Source organism: Gobius niger (assembly GCF_951799975.1).
Source record: "Gobius niger genome assembly, chromosome: 14".
In the NCBI taxonomy this organism is placed as follows: domain Eukaryota; kingdom Metazoa; phylum Chordata; class Actinopteri; order Gobiiformes; family Gobiidae; genus Gobius; species Gobius niger.
The window spans coordinates 31035330-31051950 of NC_136865.1; positions in this window are offsets into that span (position 1 = coordinate 31035330).

A 16621-nucleotide genomic window follows, 5' to 3' on the forward strand; every position below is an offset into this window, starting at 1 on the left:
TACTCTCATATCAGGAAATCCCATGTGTTTTACAGGAGTTCACAGATGCCTGGTCCTGGTTCAGACACAGACTCTGTTTCTCTGAGGAGTGATCGTTCCAAAGATGTAAATCCTGGTTTTAAAGATGTGTCTCCTTCAGACGAGCGGTAAGTGTCCTCTGCTGCTCTCCCAACACTGGGCACACCTAGCGGATGGGTAGGTGACTGTTTCTCTGAGGAGCAATGAGGCTTAACACTGGGGTGCTAACTTTAAAAGGTTTGTTTATGCCTTTATGGGGCAGTCACACATTGACGATTTAGCCAGTGTGTGCTGACCAGAGCTCCACACTAACTTTTTTCATGACCGTCCCGACACCGTCCCGAAAACCATTTGGCATCGTCCCGAAATGGATGAGAACCGTCCCAAATTTTATAGAGCTCTCGCTCTTTTATAGGGAAGAGGGGAGCATGCACACTCACATAAATATTAGGCCTGCAACTATCGATTATTTACATCGATTTGTCGAGTAATCAGATATGTATTGTAATACTATTTATATTGAAAAACTACATTTCATGACTTTAGAGCAGATTATAAAAGGAGAAAAAATGTTTTAAACAAAGGATTTTTCTGCTAGAAATAACATCATTTATTCTTAATTTCTTAGTTTGTCCCAAAAGCAGCAACATTTGACTCTCATTAAGAGACGCCGGTCCTTATGTCCATGATGAGGAGAGAGAGCAGCTTCAGAGTGTCTTTATATTATTCAGTACTTTTATTCTTATTCAGGTGAAGTAGGTCCTGACTGGAAACAGAATCTTGAAATGTTCTGCTGAAGCTCGGGTGATTGATTTCTTTCCCAGGATCTCAACCAGAGGGGTTTCCTGGAAGAGGAGAAACATTTTAATTATTTTTGTCATAGTATTGCTATAGCACGGAATAATGTATCAATTTTTATGGTTCATAAATGTATTTGTTGTGAGCAATGAAAGTATGGATATGAGAAATCTAAAGTGTAGATGAAACAGTCTGACTGTTGGAGTTTTATTCTGCTTTTGAAATAGTGTGACCACCTCAAATAGTTTAAACATACCAGTGGGACAATTTGGTAGAACTTTGAAGTACAGAGGAATTAGTTTAGTTTTTTAAAGATCAGGCATTTTTTATCCCACTAAAAAGACACACCTTTTCATTATTACAACTTTTATAACACTGGGCGAGCAACAGATCGCAATATATTATTAAGCAGTTAAACACAAAAATCATGAGGGCGGCTTCAGTGGGACATCTTAAGCAGGGAGGAGAACAACACGGCTCTGCAGTACAGCCAAAAGAGGGACAGGTGGTCACGCTATGTAGATCTGTGTTTTATTTATCTTATTAATTTAAATCGTAGATACAGCGTAAAGATATTTAGCGCAAACCACTTTGCAGCGACGGATGTAGCACCTGTGTGATAACACTGTTATAGATTTTATAGAGTACGTACCTAGTACCTGCGAGTAGGCTATGTTACTACGGAACACAGGAATACTAAAGGAAATGTCAACATAGGCTAGTGACCAGAAGATCTAATTCGGCTCTAGGAGGGAGTGGACAAGAGGCAAGAGTACGGTTTAAGAGGTACCATGTATTTAAAGAAAAGTAGTAATAATAAACAAAAGTGAAAAATATATACAGAAACCAATAGTATAGATTCTGTGAATGGCCATTCAACAAATAAGCGCTTAAATCGATATCTAATAGTGAGTACAATTCAAATCAAATGACCAACAAAAATGCACAATACAATACAACCGTACATTGATCATAATCCAGAGTCCGCAAACCCAGCGTTGGGAAACCCCAACATCATGCACACCACCCCACTTTCCAACCCCTCCACAAATCCCGGGTAAACCCACGTCTGGGTTGGGTGTAATTGTCCAGGGGAAAATGTCTGAGGGGGTTTGGGGAATGTATTGTGTGTGGGCAAGTGAGTTGAGTGGGGAGAGTTCGTGGACTTACAAGGAGCCCCCTACCCGCCCAGCAGGAGAGTGCGATTCGATTCTTCAGCAATTGCCAACTGTAGGCTCTAGGCCTGCTCCATCAACTCGCCATCGGGATTAGAACCGGGCCTGGAGAACAGGACCAAAAGCTCTAATAAATCACCAGCTAGTTGCTAACTATTTCGTTCCCATGTGCACATAATTTAGATTAATCAATAATAAATGTCAGATTATTAGCACTAGTTGCACTATACATGTACATTTACATTCAAAGATCAGTTTCATAACACTAGTTAGAATATTTAGCAATTAATCTTTACAAATAATAACCAGCAGTCAGTTAAGAGTTAATCACATCACACAAGTTAATCACATATGGATCATGATTCAATTCACATTCAATTCAGAGTTGACATAATTAAGAAACAGGGCATAAACTTCGTGAAACCCCATACTAACCAGCGCCCATACACAAACCGGCGGAGGCTAACGCCAATGCTACCGCAGCATGACTACAACAAACACTCACCGGTTTAGCGATCTATCTCTACCCACAAGCGCTCTTCCTCGCGGTTTGGGTCACGGTAGGAGACTCCTATGAGTTGAGATATAAACCAGTTAAATGATAAGTAAAAACTAAGTGTTAGAACAACGAAAATAAGCTCAAACCGACCTGTAGCACGACTCTGATGTTGCTTTCCCCACTGCATCTGCACACTGAATGCGCAGCGCCATCTTAGAACGCACGCTACGCCGCCCCGACCCATGTGACTCGATGACGTCACCGAAAGCGAGCGCAGTGATTGGTTACCGGCATGGGGAAAACTAATGAATGGGAACGGTAGGAACAGGCTGGGCACAGGTTTTATCACCTGGGTTACACCCTCCCCCCTTAAACCCATGCAACTCCGGTGCATGTTAAACTACATGAACAGTAGGAACGTCGGTTGCGGCGCCGCTAAAAGCTTCACCGTAAGCATCGGCTAAACTGTGAAAAACCGTCTGCACGACAGAGATTAGCGGGTTGCCTAAAGCGGAGTATTGCAAACGCTTGGGCGGCTGTCGCTGTCGCAAAGAACGACGAACGAGCGAGTCAGGTTCAGTAACTTCTAAAGCAACCCCGTTCTCAGGACTGGGAGTGGCAACGGGTGCTTGAGCGGACGGCGATATTGGAACTGCCGCATGTGGGGATGTATCTACTGGGCCCCCAGGGTCCAGCATTTCTTCAGTTGGAGGGGTCTCAAGAGCCATGGGGAGATCTTCAGGCTCAGGTAAGTATGGTTCCAGATCTATTTCAGGCTTAGAGACGTTGAGATCTTCGCTGGAGGAGTACGGATCCATGGCACCAACCACCAGAGAGGACTTCCCGACATCAGACAGGCTATTCACAGGTAAGTGAGGTGGTTCAGGAACTACGAGATCACGGGTTGAGGATTCCACAGGAAAAGTTCCCCCGACATTAAACTTCACCGTGGACGGAATCGAGATTTCCGGACAAACCCACTCCTCCTCCTCGCTCGGGACTTCCTCAGTATCAACACCGAGGTTTGTCAGACTACGTGTTTGAGGTCTTCTTGCCGGTATACTGGGTTGCAGTTCAGGTTCGGTACTTTCAGGTAGGAACCCACATGGCAGAAGGAGATCTCTGTGCAGAGTACGACTTCGCCCCGATGAGTCCTTCTCGGGCCGCACCGTGTAAACGGGAAGCTCTCCAGCCCGGTTGATGACAACGTAGATGTCTCTCTCCCATTTGTCCTCCAGCTTATGCTTTCCACGGAGTCGGACGTTGCGGACCAGCACTCTGTCTCCTTCTTCCAGCGTTGATGGTTTAACCCTTTGATCGAAACGTATTTTGTTCTTTTCTGCTGATTTTGCTGCATTCCTTGCAGCGAGTTGGTAACTTTCTTCGAGTCGAGAGCGAAGATTCTGCACGTACTGAGAGTGCGATGTAGACGGTGCGTCACGAACTGGTAAACCGAACGCTAGGTCAACTGGCAGCCTTGGGGAGCGGCCGAACATGAGCTCATAAGGGGTATGGCCTGTGACCTCACTTCTGGTACAATTATAAGCATGGACCAGAGGCTTCACGTACTCTTTCCACCTTTGCTTCTGCTCTGGCTCTAGCGTACCCAGCATGCTTAGTAGCGTTCGGTTGAACCTCTCCACCGGATTCCCGCGAGGGTGATAGGGTGTGGTTCTGGTCTTCCGAATACCAGCAATGTCGCACAGCTCTTTGATTAAATGACTCTCAAAATCGGGCCCTTGGTCCGTGTGCAAACGCTCTGGGATGCCATAATGCACGATAAAATTTTCCCACAGACATTTAGCTACAGTCCGCGCCTTCTGATTGGCAGTTGGAATGGCCACAGCGTACTTCGTAAAATGATCTGTGAGGACTAAGATGTCTTTAGTATTGCTTTTATCGGGCTCGAGCGATAGGTAGTCCATGCACACCAGCTCCAGTGGTCGACTGGTCTTTATATTCACCAATGGGGCAGCTCGCTCCGGAAGAGTCTTCCTCCTGACACATCGGTTGCAGGTCTTGATCTTGGTTTCCACATCTGCAGCCATGCGTGGCCAGAAGAACCGAGCTCGTGCCAGGTCCAGTGTTCGCTCAACCCCCATATGGCCCATGTCGTCATGGAGGTTGGTAAGAACCACATGGCGCAACTCTTCAGGTAAAACGAGCTGGAAAGACACACGCTCTCCATCCTGCCTCCTTCGGTAGAGAATGTCGTCCTGGAGCTCAAGGCGATTTAACTTTCTGAGCAGAAGAGCAAGATCTGGCAACTCCTTCCTCGCAGTGGGAGGGACTTTCTCACCAGTTTCAAGTTGGTAGATAACTTCTCTGAGACTAGAATCTGCACGCTGCTTCTCTCGTAGGTCATCCTGTGACAACGATGGAACGACCAGCAATCCCTGGTGAGACTCACTGGCGTAGGAATCAGGGATGGCAGCGACAGACATGCTCAATGACTCAACCAGAGTTATGCAGGTCCCTCGAAAACCTTCTGGACAAGAAGTTCTCACCAAGCAACTGTGACATATGGCGGCCACAACCTCTGGATCAACTTCAACTGCAATACCAGTATCTTCAACATGGTCACGTGCAAACTTTTGGACCATGTCCCACTCTCTTTGACAGTGGACGTCAGGTGGCTGGTGATGCGGTCTTCGGGAGAGTGCATCCGCGTCTTGGTTCTGGCTGCCCGCTCGGTATTGTAGTTTGAAATCATATGTTGAGAGCGCAGCAAGCCACCTGTGGCTGGCAGCATCAAGCTTGGCAGACGTCAAGATGTATGTCAGCGGATTGTTATCAGTCACAACGACAAAACTGGATCCATACAAATAATCATGTAGTTTTTCCGTCACACTCCATTTTAAAGCTAGAAACTCCAACTTATGTGCTGGGTATCTGGATTCACTGGTCGACAATCCACGGCTGGCGTATGCCACGACCCGCAGCTTTCCCTCCTGCTCCTGATAGAGTGCAGCGCCGAGACCGGTGGTTCTTGCGTCAGTGTGCAGGATGTAAGGTTGTTTCGGGTCAGCGAATCCCAGCACTGGAGCTGTCGTCAGTTTGTCAATGAGTGTTTCGAACGCAAGTTGGCATTGCAGAGTCCAGCGGTCATTGAATGGCTGTTTCGCATCAAACGTTGGAGTGGATGGATCTTGGCGGACTTTGCGGCGAGTTGGTACGTATCCCTTCGTCAGGTCGTTCAAGGGCTTTGCGATGGCGGCATACCCATGGATGAACCTGCGGTAGTATCCCGCAAATCCTAAGAAGGACCTCAACTCCTTCAGCGTCTGAGGGACCGGCCAGGATTTTAACGCAATGATCTTTTCCGGGTCCGTCTCCACACCCTGCTCCGAAACTACGTGACCAAGATAGCGCACCGACGATTGGAAGAACTTGCATTTCTCGGGCGACAGCTTGAGGCCATAGTCTTTGAGCCGTTGTAGAACTCGCAGAAGCCTTCTTTCATGTTCTTCTAGAGTATCAGAGAAGATTATCAAATCGTCCAGGAAAACCAAGACTTCTTTCAGGTGTAAATCACCCATGCACCTTTCCATAAGGCGTTGAAACGTACTTGGTGCATTGGTTACACCTTGCGGCATTCTATTGAACTCCCAAAAGCCCAGCGGAGTAACGAACGCGGTCTTGGTCTTGTCTGCTTCAGCCATCTCTATTTGGTAATACCCCGATTTGAGGTCGAGGACGCTGAACCATCGAGAACCCGTAAGAGCTGAGAATGACTCCTCCAGATTTGGAAGTGCGTAAGCGTCTTTGACAGTTTGGAGGTTTAGCTTGCGATAGTCAATACAAAGCCTTACATCTCCATTCTTTTTACGGACCACAACAATCGGCGACGAAAATGGTGACTCAGACTCTCTAATCACCCCCGTCTCCAACAAATCTCGAAGATGGTTTCGGACGGCTTCAATGTCACGAGGGTGGATGGGTCGAGGTCGATGTTTGAATGGGGTCTCGTCGTGGAGGCGGATGTGATGCTTTACTCGATCAGTACATCCGAAATCCAAATCGCTGTGAGAAAACACATCCGAAATTTCCTTAAGCTTAGAGATGACTCGTTCTTTCCAATCTGGGGGAATCGGAGAGTTCCCAAACTCGAAATCCAGATTGCATTCTTCTGAGCTTCCGTGTTGTGTGTTGGTGGTGGCGACACGATGGGTCAGAATCTGGGGTGACGCGGACAGTTCTGCAATAACACTTAATGGTGGAAGTTTAATACTATGATCCGATTCATTAGTGACGAGGATGGGGATCTTATGGGATGTATGGCTGGGCAGCGTGATTAAACAGTTCTTCACACACAACCCCCCAGGCAGTGGACTAGACGGTGGTTCTACGAGTGCACACTTGCCCGCTGGTGATGGATTGGCTCGGACAGAACCCTTGATAACCATGGTGTGGCCTGCTGGAATTTCGACTGGTAATTTGCTGGCCAATCGCACCACACCATCCCTGGCCTCTCGGGTCTGCCGATGCCGCAGCTGGAGCAACTGGAGAACTGCTCTGTAGCCATTTTGCAATGGTTTGTAGCTGGCACACTCCCTCTCTAGGTGTTGTTCGTAGAGTGGCTCAAGGGTGTTCATCCCGATGAGAACCTGGGACTCGAATCCTGGTCTAACGTCTGGAACCACCAGTGCCAGTGTACACACATCCAAATCGTCACCAATAAATTCCTTTGGGAATGTGATAGTTGTTTCAATATAGCCCAAATATGGGACTTCTTGTCCTGCGGCCCCCTCCACTTGTAACAAATCACACAACGGCTTCACAGGTTGACGGGAGAAATGTTGATTGTAGAGCGACATTGGTATGGTCGTCACCTGTGATCCAGTGTCCAGTAAGCAGGAGAAACTTTGACCGTTGATTGTGACTTGCCCAGTACATCTTGATCCGATCAATCCTCTTGGCAGTACAATGTTGTCAGCGGGAGTGGACTGTGACTTGTTGACACATTTCACTGGTGTCTGCTTGATGGGACTTTGTTGGCCCTCTGCAGTTCCCGTTTGCCCCTCAACAGGAACCCGCTCTAGTTTAAAGAAGGGTCATTGTGAGAGTTTGATTTCTGCCACTTTTTCTGTTTCTCAGCAAACTGTCTATTCTTTGCGGCGACAAGTGAGGGATTGGGATCATCTTCGCAGTTTGGCTTTATATGTCCGTCTTCCCCACAGTTGTAACAGTAACCCGGCTTTGGACCCTTGGGTGATGAGCGGAATGTTCCTTTGCTGGCCTTCGCACCTTCACTGAGCTTGCTGACATGAGTAGACTTGACTGGAGTAGGCTGCCCTCGACCCGACTGAGCATCAGTGAGAGCCTTTAGCTGCTTTTGTATGTCAGCTAGCTGCTGGGTCAACTGCTGGGTGATGGTTGCTAATGTATCAACCTTGCTTTCTTCAGACGCAGCTACAGCATACTGAGCGTGCGCCCCGGCTCTAGCTTTTGAACCGAGGTGCTGCTTCATACGCTGAGCTTTAGCAGCCTCTCTATCTTCCTCCGTTCGCAGCAATAGCAATAGCTCAGCAAAGGACGGTGGTTGGAACTTGCGCTGTTTTAACTGGAGTTCGGATATCAGCGTATTGTCCCAGCATCCTCTACAGAATTGATTGAGCAAGTGCCGGTCCAGCTCTGTAGCCTTAACTCCTCCCCTCTTCACAGCCAAATTGAGCGCCACTTGCAGACGTTGCAAGTACGCGGACGGCTGCTCACCCGCATCCTGGAACAGCTCCATAAACTTTGCGTACAACTCGTCGCCATCTTGGACAGTTCCGTATGCCGAGTCCAGAATCTGCAGATAGATCCCAGGTGGTGTTTCGGGTGTTAGATGTTTCACCATATCTGCTGCTGGCGGAAGGAGGCTGTCGAACAGTTTTCTGGAACGCTGCAAATTGGAGGCTGCCGGGTCCTTTAATAGAAGATCCACCCCTGAGTGCCAGGTCTCATAATCTGTTTCGTGTGGTGGTCGCGGCGCTCGGCCAGAAAACGATCTGAGTCTCTGAGAGGACATGTGCCCCGCACTGTCGTCACTCTTCACGATGTGTTCAACTACGTAGCGTTGTATCCCTGGCGGGTTAAGATCTGGCAGACCCATGGTTGGAGGTGTAGATCTTGTAGCGTATGTTTGGATTCACCTGGATCCTTGGCCACTCCTCTTGCACATTGGATGCGGTGTCTGCAGTACCACGGGATGGACTGGTGGCAGCGTTGAGCAGCTGTGTGGCAACAGGGGTGGGAGTTGGTCCTGGGATAGACTGGCCCAGTAGAGACATCACACCGTGGAGGACTTCTTCATAGTCCTGCCCTGTGAGTTTGGCCAAATTTCGCAACTCACTGAGGTATTTCTGTGTTTTCGAGCTTCCTTCCATTTCTGAACAGAAGAGACGAAGTTCAACAAGATTATAAGTCACCTGTTTGCTATGAAGCTTGAACGTATGTGGCAACATTTCTCGCAACTCCATCACTGTATCACCGTTGGTAAATTCAACAATAATCGTATTGTTGAAAACACCTTTTTCCGTTATCGTTTCTACTTTGGACGGTTTACCATACCGGCTCAAAAATTCAACAACTTCATCATCCGTATCAGTACCAGTAGCATATTTAACCAGAACAGCGTTGGGGATTTTTATGCCGTATTTCTCTAAAATGTCCATATTTGCACAGATGTCACTTTACTACAAAAATACACTCTGATCTGTCCGTATAACTCCCTCCTGGCTAGCTCGCCACGAATTATGTAGCACCTGTGTGATAACACTGTTATAGATTTTATAGAGTACGTACCTAGTACCTGCGAGTAGGCTATGTTACTACGGAACACAGGAATACAAAAGGAAATGTCAACATAGGCTAGTGACCAGAAGATCTAATTCGGCTCTAGGAGGGAGTGGACAAGAGGCAAGAGTACGGTTTAAGAGGTACCATGTATTTAAAGAAAAGTAGTAATAATAAACAAAAGTGAAAAATATATACAGAAACCAATAGTATAGATTCTGTGAATGGCCATTCAACAAATAAGCGCTTAAATCGATATCTAATAGTGAGTACAATTCAAATCAAATGACCAACAAAAATGCACAATACAATACAACCGTACATTGATCATAATCCAGAGTCCGCAAACCCAGCGTTGGGAAACCCCAACATCATGCACACCACCCCACTTTCCAACCCCTCCACAAATCCCGGGTAAACCCACGTCTGGGTTGGGTGTAATTGTCCAGGGGAAAATGTCTGAGGGGGTTTGGGGAATGTATTGTGTGTGGGCAAGTGAGTTGAGTGGGGAGAGTTCGTGGACTTACAAGGAGCCCCCTACCCGCCCAGCAGGAGAGTGCGATTCGATTCTTCAGCAATTGCCAACTGTAGGCTCTAGGCCTGCTCCATCAACTCGCCATCGGGATTAGAACCGGGCCTGGAGAACAGGACCAAAAGCTCTAATAAATCACCAGCTAGTTGCTAACTATTTCGTTCCCATGTGCACATAATTTAGATTAATCAATAATAAATGTCAGATTATTAGCACTAGTTGCACTATACATGTACATTTACATTCAAAGATCAGTTTCATAACACTAGTTAGAATATTTAGCAATTAATCTTTACAAATAATAACCAGCAGTCAGTTAAGAGTTAATCACATCACACAAGTTAATCACATATGGATCATGATTCAATTCACATTCAATTCAGAGTTGACATAATTAAGAAACAGGGCATAAACTTCGTGAAACCCCATACTAACCAGCGCCCATACACAAACCGGCGGAGGCTAACGCCAATGCTACCGCAGCATGACTACAACAAACACTCACCGGTTTAGCGATCTATCTCTACCCACAAGCGCTCTTCCTCGCGGTTTGGGTCACGGTAGGAGACTCCTATGAGTTGAGATATAAACCAGTTAAATGATAAGTAAAAACTAAGTGTTAGAACAACGAAAATAAGCTCAAACCGACCTGTAGCACGACTCTGATGTTGCTTTCCCCACTGCATCTGCACACTGAATGCGCAGCGCCATCTTAGAACGCACGCTACGCCGCCCCGACCCATGTGACTCGATGACGTCACCGAAAGCGAGCGCAGTGATTGGTTACCGGCATGGGGAAAACTAATGAATGGGAACGGTAGGAACAGGCTGGGCACAGGTTTTATCACCTGGGTTACACCCTCCCCCCTTAAACCCATGCAACTCCGGTGCATGTTAAACTACATGAACAGTAGGAACGTCGGTTGCGGCGCCGCTAAAAGCTTCACCGTAAGCATCGGCTAAACTGTGAAAAACCGTCTGCACGACAGAGATTAGCGGGTTGCCTAAAGCGGAGTATTGCAAACGCTTGGGCGGCTGTCGCTGTCGCAAAGAACGACGAACGAGCGAGTCAGGTTCAGTAACTTCTAAAGCAACCCCGTTCTCAGGACTGGGAGTGGCAACGGGTGCTTGAGCGGACGGCGATATTGGAACTGCCGCATGTGGGGATGTATCTACTGGGCCCCCAGGGTCCAGCATTTCTTCAGTTGGAGGGGTCTCAAGAGCCATGGGGAGATCTTCAGGCTCAGGTAAGTATGGTTCCAGATCTATTTCAGGCTTAGAGACGTTGAGATCTTCGCTGGAGGAGTACGGATCCATGGCACCAACCACCAGAGAGGACTTCCCGACATCAGACAGGCTATTCACAGGTAAGTGAGGTGGTTCAGGAACTACGAGATCACGGGTTGAGGATTCCACAGGAAAAGTTCCCCCGACATTAAACTTCACCGTGGACGGAATCGAGATTTCCGGACAAACCCACTCCTCCTCCTCGCTCGGGACTTCCTCAGTATCAACACCGAGGTTCGTCAGACTACGTGTTTGAGGTCTTCTTGCCGGTATACTGGGTTGCAGTTCAGGTTCGGTACTTTCAGGTAGGAACCCACATGGCAGAAGGAGATCTCTGTGCAGAGTACGACTTCGCCCCGATGAGTCCTTCTCGGGCCGCACCGTGTAAACGGGAAGCTCTCCAGCCCGGTTGATGACAACGTAGATGTCTCTCTCCCATTTGTCCTCCAGCTTATGCTTTCCACGGAGTCGGACGTTGCGGACCAGCACTCTGTCTCCTTCTTCCAGCGTTGATGGTTTAACCCTTTGATCGAAACGTATTTTGTTCTTTTCTGCTGATTTTGCTGCATTCCTTGCAGCGAGTTGGTAACTTTCTTCGAGTCGAGAGCGAAGATTCTGCACGTACTGAGAGTGCGATGTAGACGGTGCGTCACGAACTGGTAAACCGAACGCTAGGTCAACTGGCAGCCTTGGGGAGCGGCCGAACATGAGCTCATAAGGGGTATGGCCTGTGACCTCACTTCTGGTACAATTATAAGCATGGACCAGAGGCTTCACGTACTCTTTCCACCTTTGCTTCTGCTCTGGCTCTAGCGTACCCAGCATGCTTAGTAGCGTTCGGTTGAACCTCTCCACCGGATTCCCGCGAGGGTGATAGGGTGTGGTTCTGGTCTTCCGAATACCAGCAATGTCGCACAGCTCTTTGATTAAATGACTCTCAAAATCGGGCCCTTGGTCCGTGTGCAAACGCTCTGGGATGCCATAATGCACGATAAAATTTTCCCACAGACATTTAGCTACAGTCCGCGCCTTCTGATTGGCAGTTGGAATGGCCACAGCGTACTTCGTAAAATGATCTGTGAGGACTAAGATGTCTTTAGTATTGCTTTTATCGGGCTCGAGCGATAGGTAGTCCATGCACACCAGCTCCAGTGGTCGACTGGTCTTTATATTCACCAATGGGGCAGCTCGCTCCGGAAGAGTCTTCCTCCTGACACATCGGTTGCAGGTCTTGATCTTGGTTTCCACATCTGCAGCCATGCGTGGCCAGAAGAACCGAGCTCGTGCCAGGTCCAGTGTTCGCTCAACCCCCATATGGCCCATGTCGTCATGGAGGTTGGTAAGAACCACATGGCGCAACTCTTCAGGTAAAACGAGCTGGAAAGACACACGCTCTCCATCCTGCCTCCTTCGGTAGAGAATGTCGTCCTGGAGCTCAAGGCGATTTAACTTTCTGAGCAGAAGAGCAAGATCTGGCAACTCCTTCCTCGCAGTGGGAGGGACTTTCTCACCAGTTTCAAGTTGGTAGATAACTTCTCTGAGACTAGAATCTGCACGCTGCTTCTCTCGTAGGTCATCCTGTGACAACGATGGAACGACCAGCAATCCCTGGTGAGACTCACTGGCGTAGGAATCAGGGATGGCAGCGACAGACATGCTCAATGACTCAACCAGAGTTATGCAGGTCCCTCGAAAACCTTCTGGACAAGAAGTTCTCACCAAGCAACTGTGACATATGGCGGCCACAACCTCTGGATCAACTTCAACTGCAATACCAGTATCTTCAACATGGTCACGTGCAAACTTTTGGACCATGTCCCACTCTCTTTGACAGTGGACGTCAGGTGGCTGGTGATGCGGTCTTCGGGAGAGTGCATCCGCGTCTTGGTTCTGGCTGCCCGCTCGGTATTGTAGTTTGAAATCATATGTTGAGAGCGCAGCAAGCCACCTGTGGCTGGCAGCATCAAGCTTGGCAGACGTCAAGATGTATGTCAGCGGATTGTTATCAGTCACAACGACAAAACTGGATCCATACAAATAATCATGTAGTTTTTCCGTCACACTCCATTTTAAAGCTAGAAACTCCAACTTATGTGCTGGGTATCTGGATTCACTGGTCGACAATCCACGGCTGGCGTATGCCACGACCCGCAGCTTTCCCTCCTGCTCCTGATAGAGTGCAGCGCCGAGACCGGTGGTTCTTGCGTCAGTGTGCAGGATGTAAGGTTGTTTCGGGTCAGCGAATCCCAGCACTGGAGCTGTCGTCAGTTTGTCAATGAGTGTTTCGAACGCAAGTTGGCATTGCAGAGTCCAGCGGTCATTGAATGGCTGTTTCGCATCAAACGTTGGAGTGGATGGATCTTGGCGGACTTTGCGGCGAGTTGGTACGTATCCCTTCGTCAGGTCGTTCAAGGGCTTTGCGATGGCGGCATACCCATGGATGAACCTGCGGTAGTATCCCGCAAATCCTAAGAAGGACCTCAACTCCTTCAGCGTCTGAGGGACCGGCCAGGATTTTAACGCGATGATCTTTTCCGGGTCCGTCTCCACACCCTGCTCCGAAACTACGTGACCAAGATAGCGCACCGACGATTGGAAGAACTTGCATTTCTCGGGCGACAGCTTGAGGCCATAGTCTTTGAGCCGTTGTAGAACTCGCAGAAGCCTTCTTTCATGTTCTTCTAGAGTATCAGAGAAGATTATCAAATCGTCCAGGAAAACCAAGACTTCTTTCAGGTGTAAATCGCCCATGCACCTTTCCATAAGGCGTTGAAACGTACTTGGTGCATTGGTTACACCTTGCGGCATTCTATTGAACTCCCAAAAGCCCAGCGGAGTAACGAACGCGGTCTTGGTCTTGTCTGCTTCAGCCATCTCTATTTGGTAATACCCCGATTTGAGGTCGAGGACGCTGAACCATCGAGAACCCGTAAGAGCTGAGAATGACTCCTCCAGATTTGGAAGTGCGTAAGCGTCTTTGACAGTTTGGAGGTTTAGCTTGCGATAGTCAATACAAAGCCTTACATCTCCATTCTTTTTACGGACCACAACAATCGGCGACGAAAATGGTGACTCAGACTCTCTAATCACCCCCGTCTCCAACAAATCTCGAAGATGGTTTCGGACGGCTTCAATGTCACGAGGGTGGATGGGTCGAGGTCGATGTTTGAATGGGGTCTCGTCGTGGAGGCGGATGTGATGCTTTACTCGATCAGTACATCCGAAATCCAAATCGCTGTGAGAAAACACATCCGAAATTTCCTTAAGTTTAGAGATGACTCGTTCTTTCCAATCTGGGGGAATCGGAGAGTTCCCAAACTCGAAATCCAGATTGCATTCTTCTGAGCTTCCGTGTTGTGTGTTGGTGGTGGCGACACGATGGGTCAGAATCTGGGGTGACGCGGACAGTTCTGCAATAACACTTAATGGTGGAAGTGTAATACTATGATCCGATTCATTAGTGACGAGGATGGGGATCTTATGGGATGTATGGCTGGGCAGCGTGATTAAACAGTTCTTCACACACAACCCCCCAGGCAGTGGACTAGACGGTGGTTCTACGAGTGCACACTTGCCCGCTGGTGATGGATTGGCTCGGACAGAACCCTTGATAACCATGGTGTGGCCTGCTGGAATTTCGACTGGTAATTTGCTGGCCAATCGCACCACACCATCCCTGGCCTCTCGGGTCTGCCGATGCCGCAGCTGGAGCAACTGGAGAACTGCTCTGTAGCCATTTTGCAATGGTTTGTAGCTGGCACACTCCCTCTCTAGGTGTTGTTCGTAGAGTGGCTCAAGGGTGTTCATCCCGATGAGAACCTGGGACTCGAATCCTGGTCTAACGTCTGGAACCACCAGTGCCAGTGTACACACATCCAAATCGTCACCAATAAATTCCTTTGGGAATGTGATAGTTGTTTCAATATAGCCCAAATATGGGACTTCTTGTCCTGCGGCCCCCTCCACTTGTAACAAATCACACAACGGCTTCACAGGTTGACGGGAGAAATGTTGATTGTAGAGCGACATTGGTATGGTCGTCACCTGTGATCCAGTGTCCAGTAAGCAGGAGAAACTTTGACCGTTGATTGTGACTTGCCCAGTACATCTTGATCCGATCAATCCTCTTGGCAGTACAATGTTGTCAGCGGGAGTGGACTGTGACTTGTTGACACATTTCACTGGTGTCTGCTTGATGGGACTTTGTTGGCCCTCTGCAGTTCCCGTTTGCCCCTCAACAGGAACCCGCTCTAGTTTAAAGAAGGGTCATTGTGAGAGTTTGATTTCTGCCACTTTTTCTGTTTCTCAGCAAACTGTCTATTCTTTGCGGCGACAAGTGAGGGATTGGGATCATCTTCGCAGTTTGGCTTTATATGTCCGTCTTCCCCACAGTTGTAACAGTAACCCGGCTTTGGACCCTTGGGTGATGAGCGGAATGTTCCTTTGCTGGCCTTCGCACCTTCACTGAGCTTGCTGACATGAGTAGACTTGACTGGAGTAGGCTGCCCTCGACCCGACTGAGCATCAGTGAGAGCCTTTAGCTGCTTTTGTATGTCAGCTAGCTGCTGGGTCAACTGCTGGGTGATGGTTGCTAATGTATCAACCTTGCTTTCTTCAGACGCAGCTACAGCATACTGAGCGTGCGCCCCGGCTCTAGCTTTTGAACCGAGGTGCTGCTTCATACGCTGAGCTTTAGCAGCCTCTCTATCTTCCTCCGTTCGCAGCAATAGCAATAGCTCAGCAAAGGACGGTGGTTGGAACTTGCGCTGTTTTAACTGGAGTTCGGATATCAGCGTATTGTCCCAGCATCCTCTACAGAATTGATTGAGCAAGTGCCGGTCCAGCTCTGTAGCCTTAACTCCTCCCCTCTTCACAGCCAAATTGAGCGCCACTTGCAGACGTTGCAAGTACGCGGACGGCTGCTCACCCGCATCCTGGAACAGCTCCATAAACTTTGCGTACAACTCGTCGCCATCTTGGACAGTTCCGTATGCCGAGTCCAGAATCTGCAGATAGATCCCAGGTGGTGTTTCGGGTGTTAGATGTTTCACCATATCTGCTGCTGGCGGAAGGAGGCTGTCGAACAGTTTTCTGGAACGCTGCAAATTGGAGGCTGCCGGGTCCTTTAATAGAAGATCCACCCCTGAGTGCCAGGTCTCATAATCTGTTTCGTGTGGTGGTCGCGGCGCTCGGCCAGAAAACGATCTGAGTCTCTGAGAGGACATGTGCCCCGCACTGTCGTCACTCTTCACGATGTGTTCAACTACGTAGCGTTGTATCCCTGGCGGGTTAAGATCTGGCAGACCCATGGTTGGAGGTGTAGATCTTGTAGCGTATGTTTGGATTCACCTGGATCCTTGGCCACTCCTCTTGCACATTGGATGCGGTGTCTGCAGTACCACGGGATGGACTGGTGGCAGCGTTGAGCAGCTGTGTGGCAACAGGGGTGGGAGTTGGTCCTGGGATAGACTGGCCCAGTAGAGACATCACACCGTGGAGGACTTCTTCATAGTCCTGCCCTGTGAGTTTGGC